Source organism: Schistocerca gregaria, chromosome 9 (genome assembly GCF_023897955.1).
Source record: "Schistocerca gregaria isolate iqSchGreg1 chromosome 9, iqSchGreg1.2, whole genome shotgun sequence".
Lineage (NCBI taxonomy): Eukaryota > Metazoa > Arthropoda > Insecta > Orthoptera > Acrididae > Schistocerca > Schistocerca gregaria.
This window is the reverse complement of record NC_064928.1, coordinates 210,472,938-210,500,816: the sequence shown is the minus strand read 5'-3', so window position 1 is coordinate 210,500,816 and position 27,879 is coordinate 210,472,938. Positions and strand designations below refer to the sequence as shown.

The 27,879-nt window shown below is 42.6% G+C and overlaps 1 long non-coding RNA gene across 7 annotated transcripts in view; it reads right to left on the bottom strand.

Moving 5' to 3' along the window:
* The window catches only part of LOC126291928 (uncharacterized), a 220,732-nt gene that overhangs the window by 63,916 nt on the left and 128,937 nt on the right, over positions 1–27,879 (bottom strand). For 2 of the 7 annotated variants that reach the window (XR_007551927.1, XR_007551924.1), the window contains exons 3-5: positions 27,136–27,245; positions 26,227–26,271; positions 25,707–25,763 (exon numbers count right to left, since the gene is read on the bottom strand). The exons of 2 other annotated variants lie outside the window; for them this stretch is intronic. This is a non-coding gene — a long non-coding RNA (uncharacterized LOC126291928). Of the gene's footprint in view, positions 1–25,706; positions 25,764–26,226; positions 26,272–27,135; positions 27,246–27,879 lie in introns of those variants that run through there. 3 more of the 7 variants (XR_007551928.1, XR_007551930.1, XR_007551925.1) reach the window with 2 other exon arrangements.

Here is a 27,879-nt window from a genome sequence, read left to right as displayed (position 1 = left end):
TTTGTCATGCTTGGCCTCACAGGTCCCCTGACCTCAGTCTGTGCGATTATTGGCTTTGGGGTTACCTGAAGTGGCAAGTGTATTGTGATTGACTGACATCTCTAGTTCAGCTGAAAGACAACATCCGACGCAAATGCCTCACCATAACTCCGAACATGCTTTCCAGTGCTGTTGACAGCATTATTCCTCGACTACAGCTATTGTTGAGGAATGATGGACATATTGAGCATTTCCTGTAAAGAATATCTTTGCTTTGTCTTACTTTGTTATGCTAATTATTGCTATTCTGATCATATAAGTGCCATTTGTCAGAAATTTTTAGAAGTTTTGTATTTTTTGGTTCTAATAAAACCCATGTCATTTCAAGCATGAGTGTCGATTTGCACCTCTCTACCTACATTATTCCATGATGTATTCAGTTTCCAAATTTATACTGACTTCATCACCCGGTAATTTATTTAGGGTTTACCACTGTAGTCCTATGTTATTAATTTACTGTATAATTACAAACTCAATGTAAGATGTCAATTGCTAATCACTGTATATGATAAAATAAATGCTCAATAAATAACAATACAATATTATTGCAATACCAATTGAAGCATAGTTATAAAATCCATGTGACATAGGCTTTACAACTCAAACATCTAAAGATGCATCAGTGCCCATTTAGATATATTCACTTTTTCTAACTAAGTTGAGGCTAACATTTATACATCTAGTAGCTAACACATGAACACTAGTTTGCTATGGAGAGAGAGAGAGATATTGACACAGAATTATCTAGTCACCATAGATCGTGAACAAAACAGCATCCATGTACCCGAAAGTGTAAAACTACAACCAATCCACAGTAAAATGCTGTGAGTACACTATTTTCCTATGTTAGCCAATCGCCCTCTTTTTGTTCTCACTGATAATTCTTCAGCTCACCAAGATTTACTAACTCGCCCATGTTCCCTCGATAAGTCTTCACACTTCCAGATAACAAGACAGAATAAAACTGCATGCTTCACCTTGGCTGAAATCAGTGACTAAACTTCACTTCAATGTCGCCAACTATCGCAATCAAGCTCTGACTACTGTGGTATGGTCTGCTTTTCAGGGCGACCATACTGTGTCCCATTGTGGTATGTACCCATGGGTTGCAACAATGTATTTGGCTGTTTTTAAAATAAGAGCCATCTTAACTGTCGGGTAAAATTTTTCTTAAGGCAGAGGTGGCGAACTGTGCTGATGATGGCAACAACTGGTCATGAAGCAAATAATTAATGCCGATCCTACTCATTGGCTGACATTGTGTACCCTTGTCTGCCCAATTAATTAACCCCATAAAGTGAAAATTTTATAACAAAATGTTTGCATTAATACTAACGTCACATAATTCGCAGCTATCAAGTCATTACGAGCTCCAGCACACTACACTACACTGCCTTATAATGCAACCCAGTGGCTGAATGTATTGATATGGTAGTGCACCAGGTTTGAACCAAACATCTGGATTTCCAGCAACAAAAATAGTAGCATAATGTGACAATATTTTTCTTCCTAGTTTTCATCATGATTAACTTCACAGTGCCAGGTTTTGTAGTTCTACTTACTAGAACTTCAGCAAGCTCAAATAGTTTGTATTGCTGCAAGTATCTGTAGGGTACTACTGATTCCTCAAATATAGAGAGTAACAAATATTAGATTGCAAAATATCATTGCTACAAGGAAAATTTAAAGCTGCAGACACATCTTATTTCTAAAGTTTTGACAATTTTAAAAAATTTAGCGATAACCATACGCCAGCACAACCACCATGACTTTAAACTAGCAACATGTTCAACTGCAATACCTTTATTTTTTTAGAGCACAGTATTCAGTGTCATTTATTATCAAGGTACAAAGTTTATTACTGTATACAGTGATGTAATATTAACGTAACATTTTTGACAAAGGAGTTTTGGGCAACAGTGTAATGTGGGACACAAATGCATTATACATACTAATAATACAAAAATCAGTAACGGTAGCCTTCTTACATCTAACTAACCAAAGCAGGAAGACTTCCTAGTATACTGCATCAACTATTTTCTCTGCCTTTTGATAAAATGTCGATTATGTTTTCCATTTTGAACTGCTAGATCGCGATCTGACATAGAAAAACATGTTACACTGTCCAAAGATGAGCACTGATTACCGAAAATTACTCATACTTTTTAAAGCCTGTGCACATACTGACTATAATTCTAGATTTTGACTTGTTTCTTCCCAATTTGTGAAAGAATATACTCATTAACAAAGCTAGTTTGTAATGAAATAATGTATATTATTTCTGTACCTAGAGTATTATGTGACGTACGGGAAATAAATACTTTTGGAGAGCAAAATTATGAAAGGAAAGCACAACAAGCAAGGAACAAAGGTGGTGGTAAAGGACAACACACAATCTCGTACAAAAGGCCTAAATAGGCACTTTTTATCGGTATATCTACCTGACTGCTTACATTTGTTTTTTACTGCCACCAAGTGGCATACTTGGAGCTCTGGATGTCATGAGACAAAACAAGTTACAAACATTCTTTAAGAACCATACTGTGGTCAAAGCATTCCTCAGAACTTTCCCTGTCTTGACAGCATACTCAATGGCAGGAACAGTCAATGTTTATCAGAAGTAACCTAACAATCTGTCATTCTGCCACACTAGTTTTGCATCAAGCAGCTCTCGTGCTGTTGTGGTTCCAGTTTCAAGTGTAAGCCTATGTCAGTCTCAAATAGCTGCTTCATATGACATATGTACCTCATTAAATGGAAACCATGATTTTCCAGTAACATTTTGGGGAAGGAAGATTGATTGCCCACTGGCCAAGTGTTTTCTCGAATATTTTAAAATGTATTGGATCAGCTAGCAAAATTAGCTTCCTCTTATGAGAATGTTACCCAGAGTCTCTGCAATTAATAAACCTACCAACTGTAGTTCTGAACTCTAGCCATAGAGCTTGATTTTGCACACACATCAGATACCCCATGATCAATTTTCATACCAGATGCCTCCCATTCGGTGACAATTGCAGTAATTGTGTTCACGACCTATGAACTTTGGAAGAAAGGCCAAGTATAATGGTGAACTATTGTTCTACTTTTTCAGAACAAAATTTTGCAGGTGGTATAGTAACATTACAAATGATACAGCCAATATTCGGTTATTACTCCAATGGTGGAATCAAACTAAACTGATTATCATAAGGACTGCATGTCTTAATTCTGATAACATGAGATGCAGTTTGATCTTGAGGGAACCAATGTGTTCTCTCAGTACACCAGATCTAAACTTCACATTCTGTAGTGTACACCTGAGAGTTCTGTCTGATGAGAAAGGCAATTGTTATCTAGCAAGACTTTGTACCGTGTTTAGCCACAAGTTAGTCTTAACTTTAGAACTTTCTGTAATGTTTGAAATGATGACTTAGTACTCTTGCAGGTCCCCTCACTAAATCTGAATTGATCTGCACCAAAAAAATGATAGATGTTTAAGTGTCTCTTCTAAACTTATTTCATCCAGCCCGATGTACAAAGTTCGAGGTTGTACGTCATTGGCTGTTGTGGCCAAGTTACCTAGAATTCAGACAAATGGATGAAACATTGCCCTTTGCAAAAATAAAATGCTTTTTATCATATACTAAGGCTTGGTACTGTTGCATTAGCCACTATACTGAAATAGACAAGTTACAGGTCAATGGATCTCATAAAAAAATCTGCAATTCATTATTTTAAATATTCTGATGCTGTTGTAATTAAGGAGGAGATAACAGGAATTATGGCCGTTGTCAATGTTAAGCGATGTGTGTGAGGCATGCTGTAATAATGTTGGTTGTCCTGTTTATTTTAGGGACTCTTAATGGCACAAGGTCACAATCAGGGACAGTTTTGAAAGTAACGAAGATTATTACAGATGTTGTGCTTTTTTTGTTGCTGTTGCACAGCTTCATCATGTTGATCTAGATAAACTTACACTGCAGTGTTTTTTCTTTGCACCCCAGTGTAGAAGTGTGCACAGAATAAGCAAAGTGACAAACCTGCACAATACACAAATTTATTTACATGGAAAAGCCAGCTTCCTTATCTTTTCTTGTTTGAGACTGCTTGCACAAGATTGTGTGTAGATTTCAAGTTGTATATTTGCATGTGATCTTGTTTGCATCACTTGTCCTGTGTGATCCTTCACTTACTGTATCAATAGCTGTTGGTATATTGTAAAAACTAGTGTTGTCAATTGTAGGATGAATTTAGATTGTTGTCTTTCAAAATTTTCAAGTACAGTAGGGCTAGCATTCTTCAAAACAACATTTTGCTAATTCCTTGTCTAATTACATGAGGAATAGTCCACTTTCAGAATTTTCTGAGAATGACAAAACTATATTTTCATAAGTTAGTGGTAACAGTGTCTTGGTATCTAATATAATTCATAGAAAATCAGCATCTGTGGGTCACAGTTCTGCCAAAGTATACATCAACCCTGAATTTAGTTGTGTATCAATGCAAATGACTGTGCATTTCAAAATTTTTGGAAGCTACAATCCTGCTTCACATTATCTACAAACAATTGGGGTTTTAATTACTGTAGCAGATATTCTAACTAACATTTTGTGTTACAATCTCATTTCACATTAGGAAGAGTAATCATATACATTCTCTGCCTTTATCATAAGTCTGTTTTCCAGTTTGCAAACAACTGTAATAAACATAAAAACGTTTTAGGAAACTAGTGAATTCTATAATGTCTGTGTTGCCTCAACAGAAATCTTTTTGTGTATCTGCTTCAGTCCTTATAGGAAATTAGCACCTTTTTAGCTCAGATTAAGCAATGATCAGCAGGTTTAATTTATAGCCCTTTGTTCACTGACCTGTAATACACTGCAACAGCCAAAATGCAGCTCCACTATAAATGCTGTTCTCAGACGCGATGCGAGTTGGTTGACATTTGTAAGCAGCTGGAAATCACCCTGACTACTGTAAAACGATTGTCAGCTGTGGTGAATCAGTGTGTTGGAAGAGCTGCCGAGATTTGTGTACCTGTGGTAACTGTACCAGAGGTACCTTAAGTACACTCCTCTGGTGTATATCTTGTCTCCTCTGCAGACAGTACTGCATTGTCATTACTCGTCCACTTTACTGCAAGTAGCGTGTCAATGGTGTATATAGGCATCCTGTTCAGGGCAGGAGTGAGCCAGTGAGGACTCGGGGTGTTATACCAATACCCTTAACTAACAAGTTTGAAAAGCTGTATCACTGAAACAAACTCAGCCAGTGGGACTGACTTCACCTGTATGGGGAAAAACACAAGGGTAAGGGTCTGTAAGTCATTGGCAATCCTAATGTATGGTGAATGGTTGTATCCCTTCGGGAAATGTCAGCGAGGGACAGGAAAGGACACCAGGTGCACTCAGTGTGATGCTATTCTGGCAGCCATTTAGGGAAAAGAGTACAACAAACTGCTGATTGTGGTGTGCACTGGAACACATGATGCCTTTCGTCTGGGCACTGAATAAGTGACTCTTGGGTCATTCCAGCGACTGGCAGAGAAACTTGAGATACCGGCCTTGTGCATTAAGTCTCAATGAAGCTCACAATATGCAGCATTGTCTCCAGAACTGATCGTGGCCCTTTGGTGGTGAGTTGAGTGGAAGGACTGAACCAGACACTTCGGAAGTTCTGTGACAAGCGAGGCTGCAACTTCCTGGGCCTGTGCTGTAGCGTTGTGAACTGTAGGGTCCCCATAAATAGGTCACATGTGCACTACACATCAGAGGCTGCTACTCAGGTTACTGACTGTGCAGTGCACACAAGAGATTTTTTTTAGGTTAGGCAGCTCGCCATCCAGGGGCTGTAGGAAACCCACAAGTATAAGTGTAAATGCCTCCCACAGGTGAGAGGTGGTACTCTGCCGAAGCATTCATAACGAAGTGCAAGACTTTGAAGTACTTGTGAAAAGCAATGAAGCTCAATGAAAGCTGCTTGAAACCTGAAATTGAAAGCAATGAGATTTTTGAGGAAAAATTAAATGTATATCAAAAGGATAGGCAAATGGAGAAAGGTGATGGTGTATTTGACACTGTAGACAAAAAACTCGGATCCACTGAAGTAGAAAAACTGCATGTGAGCCTGATTGGACAAGACTCAGTAGCAGGGGTGGGTATAAAATGATAATAGGAACTTATCGCCCCCCAGACTCATCTCCTCATGTAACCACAAAGTTCTGAGAAAATGTCAGTTCACTTGTACTCCAGCTACCTAATCACACTGTGAACATCGGTGAAGACTTCAATCATCCAATAATTAATTGGGGAAATAACAATTTTGTTAGTGGTTGGTGTGGTAAGACATCCTGTGAAATTGTACTAAACAGATTCAGGGGACCCATTCACAATAGAAATATATTGGCTCTAATTTCATCAAATATACCAGACATCTTTGAGGATGTCCACTTTGACACTGGTATCATTGACCATGACGTGGTTGTGGGAACAATGGTAACTTAAAGCACAAAGGACAGAGGACAACTAAAACAAGTAGAAAGATGGGTGTGTTCAGTAAACTAGCATGTAGACTAACTCTGGCTCAAATTTAAAAGAATAACTGGCCACACACTGCATAGATAAATATGGAAGTACTCTGTAAATGTCCCTTTACACAGGAGAACCCAAGAGAATTGCCCCAAATAATCCTTGTACCACTGAAAAATGAATGAAAGAAGTATTTGTGTCTGTATTGTTGAGAAACAGCTGAAATTGTTAGAAGTGACCAAAGCTACAGAGCACAATGGAATCCCTGTCAGATTCTATACTGAATTTACAGTTGAATTAGCCCAAGTCTCACTATAATCTGCTGTAGATCCCTCAAACAAAAAACCATGCCCAGTTCTTGGAAAAAGGCACTGGTCACACATGTCTACAAGAACAGTAGTAGAAGCGATTCGCAACACTACCATCCAGTATTTATGACGATTTCTTGTAGAATCTTACAACATATTCTGAGTTCAAACATAATAAGGTATTTTTAACAGAATGGTGTCTTCGGTTTTCAGCTAGCATGGTTTTTGGGAACTTTGATCGTGTGAATCTCAACTTGCACTTTTCTCAGATGACATATTGAAAGCTTTGGATCAAGGCAACCAGGTAGACACAGTGTTTTGATTTCCACAAAGTATTTGACTTATTATCGCAACTACGCTTATTGTCAAAAATACAATCATGGGGTATCAAGTGAAATTTATGACTGAATTGAGAACTTTGTGGTAGAGGACACATCATTTTATCTTACATGGAGAGTCGTCAGATTTGGAAGTAACTGGGATGTGCTCCAGAGAAGTGTGTTGGTCCCTTGCTTTTCGTATTGTATATTAATGATCTTGCAGACCATATTAATAGTAAAATCAGGCGTTTTGGAGATGATGCAGTTACTTGATAAGATTGCAACATGGGGCAGAAATTGGCAACATGCTCTAAATGGTCAGAAATTTAGAACTGTGCACTTTACAAAAGGGAAAAAAACCATAGTATCCTATATTTTGGGTAAATGAAATCTAATGTTCACATTGGTTCACTCATGGGTAAAGCAGGTGGTAGATTTCAGTGATTGGTATAATACTGGTGAAGTGCAATCAGTTTACGAAAGAGATTAAAAAGCAGTCAGTCATGTGATCCATCTTAGAAATTGCTCACGTGTGTCAGACTTGTACCAGATACTACTAAGAGGGGATATTTCATGTATACAAGGAGGGGCAGCACAAATTGCTACAGGTTTGTTTATGCCATAGCAGAGTGTCACAGAGACATTGGGGGAACTGAAATGGTAGACCCTTTAAGACATATGTAAACTATCCCGACAAAGTCTGCTCCGAACCATGGGTAGTACCCTCTGGTGGCATTTCTAACAGGAGGCCGATAACTGGCAAATTGATCTCGGTCCCAGAGAGCTACTTGGAATGCTTCTTTTTGTAATGAATGCAGTTTGCCACCATAGGATGACTGTTAAAAATACTGAGAGGACAAATCAGGGCAGGATTTGTGTTAGCCCATGCCTCAGTCCACCAAGGGACAGGGACATGATGTGGTGAAGAGGAAGTTTGAGGAATGGAACATTCTGCAGCAGAAAGGGTAATGCTTGTGAGATATTGCACCTGGTCATCATGACTGGAAATCTTGTTCTTTGAATGTGACCAGGGAGGAGTACAGCTGCTAATCAACCTTAGTAAGTTGCAATTTGGGTATGCACACAGATGGGGTAGGAGTCAGCATACAGCACATGGGAAATGGTCTCTCTCGTAGGCGTAAGAAAGAATGGACCACTCAAGACGATAGCAAGCTGCGCATTGCAAAAGGATAAGTCCAAATGGAAGTGAGTATGTGAGGAGTTGGTTGGTTGGTTGGTTGATTGGGGTTGAAGGGACCAAACAGCAAGGTCATCAGTCCCTTGTTACAAAGACGGTCAGTTCCGACAGAGGGACAGCTCAGAAGAGTCAAAAACGATAAAGGTAAAAAGTAAAAGGTTAAAAAAAAAAGTGCAGTTGTGTCGTCAATGATAAAAACACAAGGAGGGAAGTCAGTAAATGGGCAACCTCAAGAGAGGAAATATCCCACCTGTGAAGCAGTACAAGCAAGACCACATGCTATTTAAAAGCGTTCAACCGCCAGAGTGTAAAAGGGCGGATTGTAAAAGGGATTAAACAAACCTAAAAGGCGATAAAAACAGTAAAAGGGAAAAAAGATAGAACATGGCCAGGGAGGGGAGTCAGGAATCTCCAAGCACAGCCTACAGTGGGAGACATCCCAACCATCACCGCCCTGCCCCTACTCCAGAGGGAGATGAAAATCCTTAAAACTGAGAATAAAAACCACTTTCACGGAGGAAACTGAGAACCAGTTCAACCATCCGGGAATCGTCTGCTAATATTAAGGGTAAAGTGCAGGGAAGTCTGTACTTAGTACGCAGAGCTAAAAGAAGGGGGCATTCCACCAAAATGTGGGCCACTGACTGGAAAGCTCCACAACCACAAAGTGGGGGTGGCTCACCACGCAAAAGAAAACCATGGGTCAGCCTGGTATGGCCGATGCGAAGACGACAGAGGGTGGTTGAGTCCTTTCGCGAGAGGCGTAAGGAAGAACGCCATGGGACAGGTGTCACCTTAATCGCACGAAGTTTATTAGACAAGGAGGTAGCCTCCCAGGATGTGGCCCATGATTGCGCAAAGTGGGATTTGAGATGAAGCCGTAAATCCGCCACAGGAGGGGTGACAGGGAATGGGGGGTAAGTGACTGCTCCCCCAGCCAAACGATCAGCAAGCTCATTTCCTTGGATGCCCACATGGCCAGGGACCCAAAGGAAGCTAACAGAGCAAGCAGCATGGTGGAGATCAGCGAGATGGTCATGGATGGAGGAGACCAAGGGATGACGGGAGAAACACTGGTCAAGTGCCTGAAGGCCACTCATTGAGTCTGTACATAACAAAACGCGATTGAGCTTGGACTGTTTAATAAAGGCCAGGGCCCGGGAGACCGCCATCAATTCCGCAGTGAACACCCCACATGCATTTGGCAGGAGATGATTTTCCATGCCTACAGAGGAGGTGAAGGCATAGCCCACACGATCAGCAAATTTAGAGCCATCAGTGTAAGGAAGGATGAGTGGGAGAGGAACGGACAGCGATTGCATACGAAACCAGAAGCTGGGAGCGCCGAACGGAAAGGGGGGGGATCCCAGCCTCAACCAGGAGACTATCAACAGGGCTAGTCGGGAAGGCACCGATGGCCAAACGGATACCACGATGGTGGACCGGATCCAAGAGGTGCAATGTAGAAGGGGCAGCTGAACCGTAAACTTGACAACCATAGTCCAAGCGAGACAACACTAAGGCCCGATAAAGGTGGAGGAGAGTGGAACGGTCAGCACCCCAAGAGGTGTGGGCAAGGAAGCGAAGGACATTTAGTTTACGGAAACATCCTATCTTCAGGCGTCTGATATGAGGCAGCCAAGTGAGCTTGTTGTCGAAAAGAAGGCCAAGGAAACGAAACTGTGGGACCACAGGTAATCGTTGTGCATTGAGATAGAGCTCTGGATTGGGGTGGACTGTCACACGGCGACAAAAGTGGACCACTCGCGATTTTAAAGGAGAAAACTGAAATCCGTGTGAGATGGTCCATGCAGAGGCACGCCGTATAGCACCCTGGAGCTGACGCTCTGCAGCGGCCATCGAAGAGGAACTAACCCAAATGCAGAAATCATCCACATACAGAGCAGGAGTGACCGAAGGACCGACGGAGGCCACAAGTCCATCTATAGCAATGAGGAACAGAAGTACACTCAATACGGAACCCTGAGGGATGCCATTCTCCTGGGTTCGCGGAGAACTTAAAACTGTACCAACCCTAACCCTAAACGAACGATGAAACAAGAACTGGCGGATAAAAATCGGGAGTGGGCCCCGAAGACCCCACTCATGAAGTGTAAGTAAAATATGATGGCGCCAAGCCGTATCATAGGCCTTGCGAAGGTCGAAAAATACAGCAACCAAATGGCGGCGCTGGGAAAAGGCCTGCCGAACTGCGGATTCCAAGCGAAGTAAATGATCGATCGGAGACCGTCCCTCTCGGAAGCCACACTGGTAAGGGGACAACAGACGCCGAGATTCGAGGACCCAAGTGAGCCGACGGGCTACCATCCGTTCAAGTAACTTACAAACAACGTTCGTCAGACTAATTGGCCGATAGCTGTCGACGAACAGGGGGTTCTTACCGGGCTTAATGACGGGAACCACGATGCTATCCCTCCATTGAGAAGGGAAGTCACCCTGGAGCCAAATACGGTTAAATACCCAGAGAAGATGTCGCTGTTGTGGAGCACTGAGATGTTGAAGCAGTTGGTCATGAATGGAGTCTGGGCCAGGGGCCGTATCATGAGAAGAGGAGAGTGCGGAAAGAAGTTCCCATTCAGTAAAAGTGTCGTTGTATGATTCTGACTGGCTGGGGGTAAAACATAAGGCGGAAGCTTCGGCCCGCTGTTTCTCGGGAAGGAAAGCAGCCGGATAGGAGGCTGATGCCGACGCTGTTGCAAAATGGGTCGCAAGGTGTTCCGCGAGAATCAATGGGTCCGTGCAAAGGCCATCCGGGAGGTGAAGACCCGGGAGGGTAGACTGCCGATGGCAACCTTGGAGAGAGCGAAGTGTAGCCCATACCCGCGACAGAGGGACAGCAGAACCGAGGGAAGAAACAAATCGTTCCCAACACATCCGTTTGCTCCGTTTGATTAAGTAACGGGGTTTTGCGCGAAGGCGTTTAAAGGTAATAATATTGGCAACGGATGGATGCCTCTTAAGGTGTTGCAAAGCTCGACGGCGATCACGGATGGCAACGGCAATGTCCGAACTCCACCAAGGGACCTGCCGGCGGCGAAATGGTCCAGATGAGCGCGGGATAGCAAGGCTAGCAGCGTGAACAATCGCGTCAGACATGTCACGTATGACATCATCAATACCATCCGACAATGAGGGAGAAAAAACGACCTGTGCAGTATACAGAGGCCAATTGGCACGTTGGAAGGACCAACGAGGTGATCTGTCCATGGGGGAGCGGGAAGGGAGCGAGAGAATCAACGGGAAGTGGTCACTATCGCAAAGGTCGTCGTGCGGTGACCATTGTAGGGAAGGGAGGAGGGAGGGAGAAGAGAGAGAAAGATCAATGGCAGAAAAGCTACCATGACCGACACTGAAATGGGTAGGGGAGCCATCGTTAAGAAGGCACAAGTCGTGGTCGGTAATAAACTGGTCAATGAGATGACCCCGACTAGATGGAAATGCACTGCCCCACAAGGGATGATGTGCATTAAAATCGCCAAGTATAAGGAAGGGAGGAGGAAGTTGCTGAAGGAGGGCACTTAAGGAGGCAGGTGTAGGAGTTCTGTCAGGAGGGAGATACAGATTGCAAATTGTGACTCCAGAGTCCAGGTGGATCCTAACAGCAACTGCTTCCAATGTAGTTTGGAGAGGAATCCACGTGCTGGCAATGTCCGTTCGGACCAACGTGCAAACTCCACCAGATGCCCGTAGGGGGCCGACCCGATTTCGACAGAAAGCACGGAAGCCACGGAGGGTTGGTGAGTGACCACCAGTAAAATGAGTTTCTTGTAGAACCACACAAGCCGCAGAGTAAAACGAAAGAAGGGATTGCAACTCCGGTAGGTGACGGTAATAGCCATTACAGTTCCACTGGATAGCCAAAGAACGATGAGTCAATTGGGGGGTGAACAGGCTAATGTCAGTCATGCCGGTGGGTCACCACCCGTCACCGACAAGGAGGCGGCGACATCCATGAATAACAGGTCAGAGTTAGGTTGTGAAGATGGGGACGAGACCTCTGGCAATACCAGAGACTCCTTGTCCCGGGACTTTTGCTTCTTCTTTCTTTCTGTTTGGGATTGTGGAGGGCTGTGCAACAAAATGGAGCCAGCCACAGCAAGATCGGGAACAGAAAGAGAGCGGGCGATCTGGGGGCCCGCAGACCGTGGTTCTCGTGGTGGCCGCGTGGCAGCAGACCTTTGGCCTGGAAGGTGCCGGGAAGGGGGATCCCGCGAGGGGCGCCCATGACCGGCAGACGCCGAAGAAGCAGGACACTTCTCCAGCCGGGGAGAGGAAGCGGGGCCCGGGGGGGGATGGTGTGGGAACCGCAGGGGGAGGGCGGAGAAAAGGGGTTTGGGACTGGGGTAAGGAATGAGGAGGAGGGGGTGAAGATACTGCTGAAGCATAACTAGTTGTCAGGGTCACTGGATGAAGGCGTGTATACTTTTTACGGGCCTCGGTATAGGTGAGACGATCAAGAGTCTTATACTCCTGTATCTTTTTCTCTTTCTGATACACTGGGCAATCCAGTGACCGTGAAGAATGATTTCCACGACAATTTACGCACACAGGAGGGGGAACACAGGAACTTCCCTCATGGAACGGATGTCCACAGTCACCACAGAGGGGGGCCTGCGAACAGCGCGAAGACATGTGGCCAAAACGCAAACACTTGAAACATCGCATAGGTGGTGGGATGTATGGCTTCACGTCACACCGATAGACCATAATCTTGACCTTCTCAGGGAGGGTGTCCCCTTCAAAGGCCAAGATAAAGGCACCAGTGTCAATGCGGTTGTCCTTCGGACCCCTCTGAACCCGCCGAACAAAGTGAACCCTCCGCCGGCTTAGATTGTCCCGAAGTTCCTTATCAGATTGAAGGAGGAGGTCTCTATGGAAAATTACACCTTGCACCATGTTCAAGGACTGGTGTGGGGTAATTGACACAGGAATCGTACCAAGATGGGTACAGGCACGGAGAGCTGCAGACTGGGTAGCTGAAGCGGTTTTAATCAACAGCGACCCAGACCGCATCTTGCTGATAGAATCCACCTCGCCAAACTTGTCTTCGATGTGTTCAACAAAAAACATAGGTTTCGTATGAGTAAAAGTATCCCCATCAGTTCTGGCGCAAACCAGATAGCGAGGGAAAGGTTTCGCCCCCAGCCGACGAGCCTGGCCCTCCTCCCAGGGGGTAGCCACGGAAGGGAAGGTGGAAGGGGCAGAGGAAGCAGCACGTGAAGAATCTTTTCCAGTCAAAGAGACGGCCGGAGAACGGCCAGAGTTGTGGACTCTTATGCGTTTCATGAGCATAGTGTCCGCCCTGATACCACCCACTCCGATCAGGGGCTCTCCTCATGGGCGCCACCCAGCCACAGCAAGGGCCGTCTGGCACGGCGGCCATTGCTGGGAGTTCCGATGCTCCAGGACGACAAGCAACCACTCCTAGGCTTACATGAGGAGGTCACAGCTCAGGTATCAGACGTGTGATCCCTGTGTTTTCAGGGGGCTCAACCAAAAGGGTACATAGCGACCCCACCACACGGGCTGGCTACCGTGCTGGCTATGGACCCTAGCGTCAAACAACGACGTAAAGGAAACGATGGAATCAATGATGATGGCACACGCCGGAGACACTAGGTAAGGTGCTCTTCCCCAAATGGCTCACACTACGGAAGAAAATTTAGTGATGGAGGTCAAACCCCAGAGGGGACCAGAGAATACCAAAAGGATGAAGGAATTACAGAACAAGGCCGAATTGCAAGGTCAACAGAACCAGGAGAATAGCAGGGCCAACATAAGGAAGGACACCATAAGTAGGGACACCAAGAGAGGGAGAGGAGAGGTCGGAGGGAAGGATGAAGGACAGGAAAGGAGGGGAAGGGAAAGGAAATGCAGCCCGGAAAAAGAAGGAAGGCTGCAATAGCTCGGGGCCCCGTGCTCGCCACGCACGTACTCACGAAAGGACCGCGAGCCCCCTGGGGGGGTGAGGAGTTGGGAAGGAAAATGGGAACTCCAGTGTTAAGGCAGAAGAGGTTGAGTTGATTAAGGTCAGCCAAGAGGGCACCTCTGCCAGGTTCTAGGAGAACCTTTAAGGGGATTATGCACATTAAAGCCACTGAGTAGTAGAAATGCGTGAGGTAGCTGCCCAACAAGCTACAGGAAGTCTGACCTGGTGACATCGAATAATGGAGGGATATAAACGGTACAAAGGGAAAACATCAGGTGAGGCAGGAAAAGGTCAATTGCAACAACTTGAAGATGGGCTGTCAGTGAGATGGGTTGCCTATGAATCTCATTCAGCATGATGCCTGCAGGAGATGGAATGCTGACCTTGGGAGGGGGTGGTGGGGGGGTGGGGAGGTGTAAACAAACTGGAGAGAAATGTGAAAGCTCAAAGCAGTCATAAGAATGGAATTTTCTTTGCTGAAGGCAGAGTACAAGGGGACGGTGTGATGCTAAAAACAGCCATAAATTCTCTTTGTGGGGCAGAAGGCTACCAATGTTCCATTCGAGGCGGCATGAGGAGGAAGAAATGAATGGGCGTCATCTCAGTACTGTTGATTGACAGTCTGAAGACTTGCAGCTACACTGCATAGGAGCAGGAGGATCCTGCTCCATGAGGTCAACAGAATCATCGACTTGCTTGTGCTGTAAGTGTGTGGAGTGCAACGCAGGAAACCTGTTTGTGGTGGGCAGTGGCGACATACAAGCTGGTCAGGCTAAGGTATCACATGGCAAAACCATTGAAGAGAATCTTCAAGATGGCCATGGAGAAGACTGTTTGCCTTTGTTGGACTTCTTTGAACCTTTCCAGTTAGCAGAGGAAGACACTGGTGTTTGGCTGGAGGGATGTAGGGAGTGTTCACAGGAGAACTCCTTTTGTCTTCCGGTCACAGGTTGTGTACCTGGTGGCTTCACTCCTTGAGGCTAGAGTCTGGTGGCTTGTTGCACAACTGGACAGAGGGATGGTGATGCTATTTTGATACTGGGCAATTTCACAGTCTCAGAGCTGAATTTGAGGTCACATGTCTGTGTGGCCATGTCATTCATGGAGTGAGAGGTAGCAAGAAGAGAACTAAGTGGAGAACACACAGCTTGCGACTAGCCAATAACTTGCAGGTGACTGGGGAAGGCTCTTTTTCCTTTATGTGGATCTCCTGCTGATAATGATACACAGGACAATCCCAAGAGGCAGCAGCATGACTGCCATGAAATTGATACAGCACAGAGAAGGAGGTGGACGATGCCCTCATATGCATCCTTACCACAGGTTAGATATTTGGGTGCGTGTCACAAGACGTTCTGGTGTGGTTGAATTTATGACACTCATAGCAGGGTATAGGGTTAAGAATGTAGGGTCAGACTGTGGTAATTTCATAGCCTTCTTTGATTCTGGACGGAAGCACTACTTTGTCAGAGGTGAGAAAAGAGAGCAGGTGTGCACTTATGAGAAATCTACCTTTTTGATCACCCGACAACTTAATCTGAGAGGTTAGATTGGATTTCAGCCTCCGTCAGACTGTCTAGCAGCCTAATGTATGGAACACCACAGGAAGAATTCTAAGTTCTATGGACAATGACACAGAAAGGATAGCCAGTTGTTCAGCTTGAGAATCCGAAGTTGTCTACAAAAGCAAAGTGCCACACCTCTAAACGAGAGCAGGATTTCAAAGACCGGCAATGGCATAAACACAATTTTGAATAATGAACCGATTTACCATTGCTAAGGACTGACCATCTTCAATACGTGAAACCACAAGGTTCCACGTTGCAGCTCACAGGGTCTTTGAGTTATTAGCCTCATTACCTTTATGTTTTGTAGATGTTGATTGTGATGATCGGTTCATTGTGAGAAAATCTCCACGATTCCCAGCATCTCCAGTAGCATGCTCTTTCTAACTGGAGGTCCCCTTCACAGGGGGGCACACGTGCCTTAGGTGATTGTTTACACCACAGGTCACACCTCCGAACACGTGACTGAAGGACCATTTGGGAATTTGGCAGCTCAGGCAATCACCCCTTCCTGGGCCAGGGCGTACGTAAAAACCCTGCCTGTTGACCCAGGGCTAAAAATCACATGTTACACAGTCACCTGTTATGCAGCAGACGTGTGCCGGCCATCAGGAGCACATGAGAAGGAAGAAAGAGGAACCTCAAATGCCCAAGTGCAGTAAAGAAGGGAGAAGGGAATCAAGCAAATGAGGGAATGAAAGACAGTGGTGAGACTGTTCTTATGTCAGTGACAGACAATGTGGAACATCCAGATATGTTTCCCACAGAAAAGGAAAAAGAATAGCAGGAGGCTAGACATGCACCACAGAAGGGAAACGATGCTATGAAGGCTGGGGACGTGTGGTAGCCAAGCATGAACCCCTCAAAGTGTGTTGAGCCCCCAGAGGGTACACCATGTGTGATAACTGCACTAAGTAAGCATAACAGACTGCTGAGTCGTGTTTGTTGTTATTCAAACTATGAACCACTTTAAAACTGTGAAGAACTTCAGTTGTGTGAATTGTTAATGTTCTAGTGAATGAACAGTGACAGTTTACATTCATGCTAGAGCGACACTTCACACAACACAAGACAATACATGTGCTACTCAGAACATTTTTCCTATGTTGCCACAGTGTGCAGTGATATATGGAAGACTGATTCTGCCATATTTTATGTTTTTCACAAATGGAACAACCATCAATTGGATTGGCAACGTGTGCCCACACAGCAACCCAGCTCCATCACACGTGTCTGCTTTCATTGTCCCACCGGTCAGCAGCAAGATACATGAAAAGTGCCGTGTGACAGTGACGTCACTCCTACGAGATGGAGTTAGTGGCAACAGTGCCGCCACTGCTTATCAACTTGCTTCACTTGTCTGCACAGTTGATGATGTGCTCGGAGCGATGACTGTTCTCACCACACTGCCGCCACTGTGTGCTCAAGCCAGTACATTTTATCAGCAGACCAAACTAATGAAATGTCCAAAGCAGAAATTTTTCGATGAAACATGGACAAGTGCATGCCAAGAGTACAGTAAAGAATACATTCATGCGTTTTCTCCTTTGTCAAATTATGTTTACAGGTGAAGTGACATTTATGGAACTTATGACTTTTACTATAATTTGTGGATGTTTTAATGAGATGACTGATCTGTCAGACCATAAAGATTAAAGACAATTGTTGTAAATACCAAAATTAAAAAAGTTCCTATGTGAAAGTTTACCTGCTACCTGACCACTACATTCAATTGAATTGAACTTTTTATTTTCTATGTTATAAAACTAAAAAGTATCTTTCAAAGAGGGCAATGAAACTATTTTTGTGTGTAGGTAAATGTAAGCCCCAAAGGTATTTTCTTTAAATTGCCTTATAATGTAAAATTGTAATAAATTCTTAAATGTGGCAGCAGAGATGTTAGAAGCAATGAAGGAGAGCAACTGTATTTTTAATTGGCAAATAGCACATGGGATTGAGTTACAGCAGGGAAGAAAGGGAAGGGCGGAAGGAATCCATGCTGTAGATGCTTGGGAGCGAAGTTTTTCCCCGAATGGCAAATATCAGGGAGAGGAAATGTAGGTGAGGAGGTCAGTCCACAAAGGAGGACCAGAAACGCTGAAAAGGAAAGACAAGGAGAACAAGAACAGGAAGGAATACAAGAAATGTGACATATCCAGGTTGACATGAGAGCGCCGAGAGGTTGGAAAGAGTGGGCAGAGGTGAAGGAGCCCACGAAAAGAGGGGCATAATAAAGGAAACAGCATGGGAATGAGCCACAATAGCTCAGGGCCCAGTGTGCACCATACACAAACTCGTGTAAGAACCACTAGTCCCCTGGGGGAGGTGTGGAGGGGTCTACTTAATTTCTTCTTACATGTACAGGTGAAGCTCTGCCATTTGAGTTAACACGTAGTTTTATTTAGACGAAATTTAGTGGAATGCGTTGCATCACGAACCAGATGACTAGCATTCATACTCTCCTCATTGCTGCAACCACAGGAAACACCCAATTTCAATAGGACGTGTTTTGTAGTTGTGTTCACAGACAACAGCAGCTGAGCTTAGGCCTGTTCTGCTAATATAGTCAAGCATTCCCCACTGCAACGAGAATTCAGTGGCACTCAGTATGCTGATGTCAGCCAGTAAGAGCACTTAACACAATCTTAAAGTGGTTGCCGATTTATTCCATTTGTCATTGCTGACGGTTGTGGAATGTGACAAATACTACATAAACAAGGAGAAATGTATGGGATACATGCTTTCTTCAAGCTCAAAAGTCCAGTATGGACATACCGCTAATGTCACTTGAAACCATCAACACAATAATTAGTCCTGCCTTGACCTGCACTGCTATTGTTCATGAGACCAACTGTAGTAGACTTCTTGATTATACGGAGTTCCTTCTTTCACAATGAATTGGTTTTTTTAAATTTAATGTGAGGCAAGCGAGCACTGTGGCCAACTTATTACACTGACTTAGTATGGCCTGACGTGGGAACAGTTCACAAGACTGTGCATGGGACTTTCTGATGTCACATGCTGTATTCATGAAGAGCTGTCTATTGACATGTGTGATCATTCAGTTGAAAATGCATGAGGCAAGCATGACATCCAATACAATAACAATAACCTCAAGTGAAGTTATCTTTGGTTTATGCTTTCTCTTTACTGAAGGGTAAGTTAGCCCCTAATTTTTTTTTTATAAATATGTGACGTTCTGCATTCATGAGGACCAGCCAGTGGTAAAAGGAGAGACTGAAGTGCTTGCACGAGTTTATTTTGAAACTTACTATGTTTTCTTAATACACCAACCCAGGAAGTGATACTCGCCGATTTACAATCAATACATAGAGGTAGAATTATATTAATGGTACAAGTCTCATACCTTTTAGAAACACCAACCCAGAAAGAAATGTAAGAGCTCACATCACAGGACACGAACCAGCTATTTCATACCTTGTTACTCTGCACTTATAATTATTACACCATGATCAAGTTGTGAAACTTTAGTGTTTGTTGTGCTGTAGCTGAGGCATCATGAAGGCCTTAACTGTCTTATCATTTGACAATTTTAACAAATCATACAAAAAATTTATTTTTTAAATATTTCATATGCTGTTCCCTTCAGATACTCGCTTTCGTAACATGCTTATTACAGTACACAAACTGTCAAGTAGGAAATCCAGTATGGTACTTCCCCATCACCCTTCATTTAACAGTAATTGATATCTATGGAAGTTCCTGCAGTTTTTGATATAGCCTGTCTCTTGGCAGCTGCCAGAGAATTAGTTGCCAATTGGTTGACATTCACAGTGTCATAAGAAATGCAGAAAATATCAAACAACTCCACCTGGTGAACTGACCTGTACAGAGTTCTGACAGAAGTCATGTCACACTCCTATTGGCCAAAGTCTGCAATTGCGGACCTGCTCACAACTGTCGTTCTGCAACATCTAATCAAAATCAACTGTGGACAGGAGCACTGTTTATCTAAACAGGTTCGAGTGTGACGAATCTCAATGTGGTTGTGGCAAACCAATTCGAGGCTTAGTCAGAGCTGTACTGAGAGGTGACAGAAGTCGTGTGGTACCTCCTAATATCTTGTTATCTCCATTTGCCCAGTGTAGTTCAGCAGCTGGTGGCATGGAGTGAACAAGTTGTTGGAAGTTCCCTGCACAAATACTGAACCATGGTGCCTCTACAGATGTTCTCAATTGGTGAAGTGTTGCCAGTGAAGGTACTGAGCATGAACTGACATCTCAAGTATATCCCGTAAGTGTTCAATTGGACTGATGATGTGGAATGTGAGTGGCCAGACCATTTGCTTGAACTGACCATAATGCTCTTCAAGCCAGATGCAAACAGTACTAACCTAGAGACATGGTATGTTGTCATCCATAAAAATATTATCTATTTTTGGTCACCAAATGGCTGAAAACAACCATTCCAGCCAATATTTCTGTTGGACTACAGGACCCATTCCATTCCATGTAAACACAGCCATCACCACTAGCTTGCACAGTGTAGTGTTAACTTGGGTCCATGGCTTCATGGGGCCTACACCACACCAACCATACCATCAGCTCTTACCACCTGAGATCTGGTCACCTAGGGTCCAACTGATATGCTCCGAGGCCAACTAGAGGTGCTGCAGGTGATTTCCTGATGTTAGCGAAGGCATTTTCGTCAGTCTGCTGCGATAGCCTATCAGTGCCACATTTTCCTGCACCGTCCTAGCAGACACTCATTGTAAATCCCACATTGATTTATGTGGTTATTTCACAGTGTTGCTTGTCCGTTACTACTGTCAACTCTATACAAATGCCACTGACCTGTCATTAAGGGTGGACCGTCAGCCACAGCATTGTCTCCAATACGAGAAAATGCCTGAAATTCACTGAAACCACCAAACCTTAAGTATTTATTGGAATCTGCCATTACTAACACAGAACCTACGACAAATAGCCAGTCACCAAGCCTCTATCCTTGCCAACCTCAAGATGAAGTAGCTGGCTGACAGCCACAGACACCAAAGATGTTGAGTGGACTAGCTTCATGACAGCATACACACACCTCTTTTTGAATGTTTTTGTTAATCAATTGGAGAAAGTTATCATAAACATAATCAGTGTAGTTAATTAGCTCCGGTGAGAAAAACGTGACCAATTTTTCTGCAATACATTTTACATTCGCTTGAGAAAACATTGCCAATTCATACTAACCACGAAAAAGCCCACAGCTAAATTTTTCACTGTGTCAGCCACTTGTATTACGTAGCAAATGGGACAGAAGTGAACAGGCGACAGATTTGGAAATAGAAGAAAAAGCCACTGTATTTGGAAAATATAAATGTTCTCATGTCCCACAAACTCAGAAATAAACATTTGGAAGGAACAGCCAAGTACTTCTGAACCACAGTAAGCTGGAATACACAGTAATTTTTCTTAATTCATTAGATGAAACTTGTCCCAGATGTTCCAACAGACACTGATTATGAAATGTAGTACTAAATGCAATTGACTTAATATAAAAAATTAGTTTCTATTTTTGTCTACTTTTATTATCAAAATATAGGTGATCAATAATTTTTATACTTAGACACAATACTCCTTGTCAATAAAATGTTGTCAAAGAGCTTCTTGAGAAAGGATGGTCTTATTCTGGTAACACAGCAATTTTCTTTAACTGCGTTACAGTTTTAGTTTTTAAAGCAAAAAGTGTTCTACATATGCCACATACTCAATATTTACTTAAAAATCAATTGAATCTTTCAGTTAAGGTGTATTAGCTATATGTAATACAATAAATACATTAATAATATTGATACAAACAGTAAGAGGCACACAAATTATTTTTTTTTTTACTTTAGTAACACCTGGGTTTCCTCATCACCACTGGGGTACCAGGCTTGATGCGTTACTCTTTGTTTTACATGGCGAGTTTCCCCAGTAGGCCTATTACCCATGATGTCCACACATGCACACACAAGAATCTAGTTGATTCTTGGAGCAAGCATGACACAGTACAGGGTGTATTAGAAAAGAACTTTACAAATTTGAAAATTTAGACCAACTTATACAGGTAACTTACAGACAGGCTTGGTGTCATGTTGACAGAAAACTGTTTTGACTTGTGTGATACGCTAGTACAAAATTGTGCTAACCCAAGCAGAAGCAGCAGATGGTGTGTGCTTTATTTTGACGAGTGTGGGCCAACTACACAATGTAATTTTTGTACAGAATATGGTGAAGATCCTCCTCGTAGGCCTATCATTTTTGAGTGGTCGAAGTGTTTTACTGGAAATATTCAGTATGACACATCCTGAAGTCATCCCTTGGCACATGGCAAACATCAAGTGGGACTAGGCCTTATGTACAGTCCTACAAAAATCAACCCAGCATTCTCTTCTACAGCTCCAGTCCCATGTACAACTGCCATGTGTGAAGTAAATATACGCACTTCAAACCGTACAAGACCTAAAAAACAGTAGGACTGATTATAGGATCTTGTGTGGAAGAGTAACAATTTGGATGAAAGATGCAATGGAAAGGCTATATTTACTGTGTAGTCAACTTCTCATGCAATAGGTTAAATTAATGAAAAGTAGAATTTGCATCAGTGAAAAACCCATGAACATTCCTCGACATCTCTACTGTATTTCTGAGTCAGAATACTCCGCAACTGAACAAGTCATATGTGACACACTGTGGTCACATGGCCAGGACCTCAGCTTCAGATGGAGTGTGTGCTGAGTAACCAAACAAAGTCACATTGGGGCTATGGAAATGTAAAGTAAACATTTCCCTATAAAATGACACCAAATCCATGCCCAAGTTAAATGAATAAATCATTCCATTTTCAAAGTTGCGAAGTACTCAATACACCCATTGTGTGTGCACATAACTTACCTAGTGCAGCACTGAGTCTAGGAGGTCCATTTCCTTCAGAAGTCAGGACCAAGCCTAAAACAGAAATTTTACTATTTACAAATCTCTTTCCTGGCACTGTACATTGTTTCATTCACTTAACTATTATGCTACACAATGGCCACAAATACTGACAAGAGCTACTGCTGCACTTTTCAGCATTCGAAAGTTTCAGTGTACACAGGAATGTTTCTGGAAGCATTAAATTTATAATATGGTTATAAAGGCTGAAACTAGAATGTACCAGTTAACTTGCTTGTGTTCATAGCCAATTAATGAAACTAAACTCTTACAAATGCATTAAACCCATTATGAAATGTTTATTACATTGTGTTACCTGAAACAACCATTTCTTTTAATACACTAAGCAGAAACAAAAATGCTTGAAAGGCCAAAGTCACATATGCTGCACTTTAACTCTCATATTTGGTTGAGCTTCATTAACATTTTTGACATGTAAGTACATATGTTTACTCAGTGTAAACAGGCTTCAACAGCATACAAAAACCTACCATTATATTGCAAGAACAAGCTGCATTCCAAAACCAAGCAGCAATCCAGATGGGGTTGGAGTATGTATTTTATTACGTCATGAAAATACATATCCTAGTGCTGTCCCTTTGGAACGTCAACCTATCTGATGAATTCTGTGAAATAGATGAGTCTCAAATTTGAGGGTGTGGAGAGCACTAAATGAAAGATTCAGAGGACTGTCAGTATGCCCTATTAGTTGCAGAGTATTATCTTCCAATAATCTATGAACACATTCTATCAAAGTTCAAATTGAAAAATTCTGGATGATTTTTCAGTTTCCCAGAATAAACCACCTGAGCATCACACTAGTAATGAAAGAGGACTGAGCAAAGCATCAAATGGATTAAAATAAATTTGTAATTTTATTTTCATGCACACAGGAACCAGCTATCAAATATGGATAGGTTATATACATTGACATTCAATTTCTAGTCCCATCCTAGGTAAGTGCTTTTACTAAAATTGTCGGCTGACTCCAGTTCTTAATGATTAGCACCAATCTACTTCCCATGCCCATTCCATACCTCAAATTCGGCTGCCTCCGGATTCAGTGTCGACTGCATCGTAGTTGCCGAACTAAAAGGAAAAACAAACATGGTTATCAGATGGTACGTGTACCCCCCCCCCCCCCCCCCCCACACACACACACACACACACACACACAGTGAAAAAACATGCTCCATCTCTAAAGAACGTTCCATAACTGACAACTGAATTTCAAAGTTCTGCACGAGACTGAATTGGGGTAGTGCAAGTTCTGTGCCAGTCAGATTCCATATTTTTGCTAGAACCATAACTTCTGCCGATTTTGGACACATTATGCAGTCTGAAGTGAGAGTTACTGGACAGAACTAGAACTAAGAATTGTTTTAACATTGCACTACAAGAAACCTTTTAGACTTTTGTACTCCATGTGACAGCAGAAGTAGGTGGTGGTGGTGTGGAGCAGCCCACACTGGAGGCATGTGGAACAGTTCTTAACCCGAGTGTGACACTCGGGTAATACTATGAAGAGCTATTCAAAATAAAGCACTCAGTAATGACTACTTGTGGTGGTTTCACAAAACAATGCCCTAACAGTTATCAGTTACCAGTCATTAGCTCAATTTACATGGGACTAACATATGCCCCTGTCCAGGCTATGCTCCGAACAAGGTCTACCTGTGCATCCACAATGAAGTGGGTTGGCAGCAACACTGACAAACTTTGTGATGCTGTAACAGGCTACATGCAACCTCAGTTGGCAGAATTTTATGCAGGTGCATTTTGTCAACTTCTTATAAATGCTCACACTTGAACAGGCCCCCAAGGAAACAATAAAATATGCAATTTTATGATTGTTCTAATTAAATTATTTCAATTATACCAGTACTTTATCTGTAACTGGAAAGAGGACTATGCACAAAACCCTGTGCACTTATGACTGTTCCATTTCTGAACAATCCCATGAACATACAAGTCATACTTCTGATGCCATGTCTTACCGTTCATACTACTATAGAAAGACAAGATGCTCAATGTTCCCATGTCTACGTTCTAGACCAGTTTACTTGATTTTACACAATACTCCAATAAACATTCTGACAGACAATCTCAATAATTTTGAAACAATGTACAGTTTACTGTTGAAACTGACTGCACGAAATAAAATGATGGCTGTGAAAATATGCTGTTTTTCTTTCTCACTGTCAAACCACAACAGCACAGCATCTAAACCATTAGAGAAGTTTCATCTTCCACATAATCTTACTCTCATGTAGTTGTAAGACAAACTGGATACAAAACAGTGAGCCAATTGTTTTTCTTCCTCAGTTGATTTTAACAGGAAACAGAGACTGCAATATGGTTTGTAGGCTTATGATCAGAATACTACTGTGATATAGAAATCAGAAGTTTTGTATTCCTACCAATTTGCGGGTGACATGACTATACTTTCACTGAAGCTACTGTCCACAGGTCCATCAGCTGAGGCTTCCCATAGCTCATATAGCAATGATATCAAGCTATTGTCTTACCCATTTTCATCAACTTCAGTTCCTAACAAATATTACAATACACAGAGGGACGCAATGGGGATTGAAGAGCACAGGGGAGGGGGTGAAGGAGAGGCAAGAGAAAGATGACCGAGGAGAAAGGACTGAGGAAGAGACGTATGAAATATTCAATTACCATACATATTTAGTAACTGGGAAGCTTTGCATATGCGATTTTTATAGTCACACAGCAGTCAATCAAATGTTTGCATAAAATGATTACGTAGGTTGACGGCTACCTTGTGTCACATCCTAAGTGCTTTTACACAAAAATTTGAAACTGCTACTAGTGCAGTAACATTTATCAGTGATGCTGATCCACTGGTTATGTCTATTCCATACCTTTGTAATTCAGGTGCATCTGGAGGTAACGATGACTGCTGCACCGTCACAGTTGAACTGCAAGAAAATAAAAATTACTAATAGTGGGAGGTACTTGCAGGAGGCAGAGATAAATAGTTTATCAAAAGAACATGTAATACGTGAACACACACACACACAGACACACACACACACACAGACACACACACACACACAGACACACACACACACACAGACACACACACACACACAGACACACACACACACACAGACACACACACACACACAGACACACACACACACACAGACACACACACACACACAGACACACACACACACACACAGACACACACACACACACAGACACACACACACACACAGACACACACACACACACACACAGACACACACACACAGAGAGAGAGAGAGAGAGAGAGAGAGAGAGAGAGAGAGAGAGAGAGAGAGAGAGAGAGAGAGACTGATACATAAGTACCAGAGCAAATGAATAAAATTTTTCGAGACAAACGTGGGAATACAATACCTTACAAATTCTGGTGCTTCTGGATTCAATACAGACGTCCATAAGCTGAAAATTAAAATTGAAATGCATTAAGAAGAGACATTGCAACTGAGAGTGACATTAACACAACATTAAGAATTATGCCAAGTACTGGAAACAGTGTTGTGGGAAGACATTGAGCAGGAACTGAAAACTAAATAAGACTTTTCACAGGAAGCTGAGGAAGTAGGCATGGAAATAAACTGAAGTCAGGTAGTAAAAATCAGCAGGGAAAAGGAAGGTTTTTGGTTGTAATAGACAAGTTATAGAAATATGTGCCTTCAAATATCTATGAAGCATGCAAACCAGAACAGGAAACCACAAAAAAAATTTCAGACAGGGCACAAAAACTACTTGCAAATTTGTTATGTATGAGGCAATTAGCTAAAACAAAAATCATAGTATAACAATGTACTCTGTAAGAAGGCAGGAGGCTCTGCAAATGAATTGCACATGCACAAAAATTTCAGGAAGAACAAGGCAGCAGGTAACTCATTTTACCTGCAATTCTCATGTGCATCAGCACAACTACGATCCTTCAATATTTTTGTTTAACTATGAGAGTAAAATAGTACCAGCAGAAATGCAGCTATAAATGCGTCAAGAAATGCTGTACAAACCACACAATGTTTCCAAAATAGCATTTAGCTACTCTCAACTAACATTCCATTCAAACACTAATCACATTCAGTCCATTACAGGAATAGATTATTCACCAGTTCACCCAATACTACTTTGACACACTGAAGTGACCAGCCACAGAACACAGGGAACCTCTGAGGAAAGATCAGCTACAGCACAATATTGAGCAAGAATATGGAAGCAAATAAGGTAGGTTCACCATTTCACAGCACACCACATACACTCTTGCAACATGGGACAAAACGTTACCTTCATTTTCCATACGTACCACGAGTGTCCCAGTCTGAGCCGACAGGCAAACAGAAATGAGATGTCCTTATGGTAGTGCAGTTTGGTTGTATTGCACTGTGGTGTAAAATCTGAAATGAAAACCTATGTCACCTCCGAAGTGCTCCAAGCTAACTTAAGATGTAACAGTTACTACAGCATGAAGCACAAACTGGATATTTTAATATTTACGCCTGGCAAGTAAACTACATAATTATTTACTAGTGACAATTGCTTTACGTAAGTATCCGTACATTGTAAGTGCCACTGCAGATTCTTTTTACATGACCTCCAATGAGAGTCCACTTTCCAATTTCGTCCAGTGAGCATAAACTGTCTATTCTTTAAACTCACCATACCATAAAACTGCATTGGAACTTTTCCTGGCAATAGTCTGTGAATGTAAGAACATAGTTCTTTGCCAATGAATACTGTCAGTTGGTACAGCTTACGTAGGGATACTGGAGTGTTTTATTTTTGATGTGTTGTGGTTTTGTTTTTTGTGGTTGTCAGTGTTGGTTTTTTCATATCAGTAGTTATAGTTGACCTATATACATATCAAGGAAAATGACCTATTCCAATTTTCATATTTTTAAATGTAGGTGCATGTGTTTTGGTACCTTCTGCGGCTGTGAAGGGAAATTTACGATTCCAATTTTCATTGTTTTTCTTTTAGGCATTGGTGTTTTTGTACTGTCAGCTGCCGTTAACCTATATAGGTCAAGG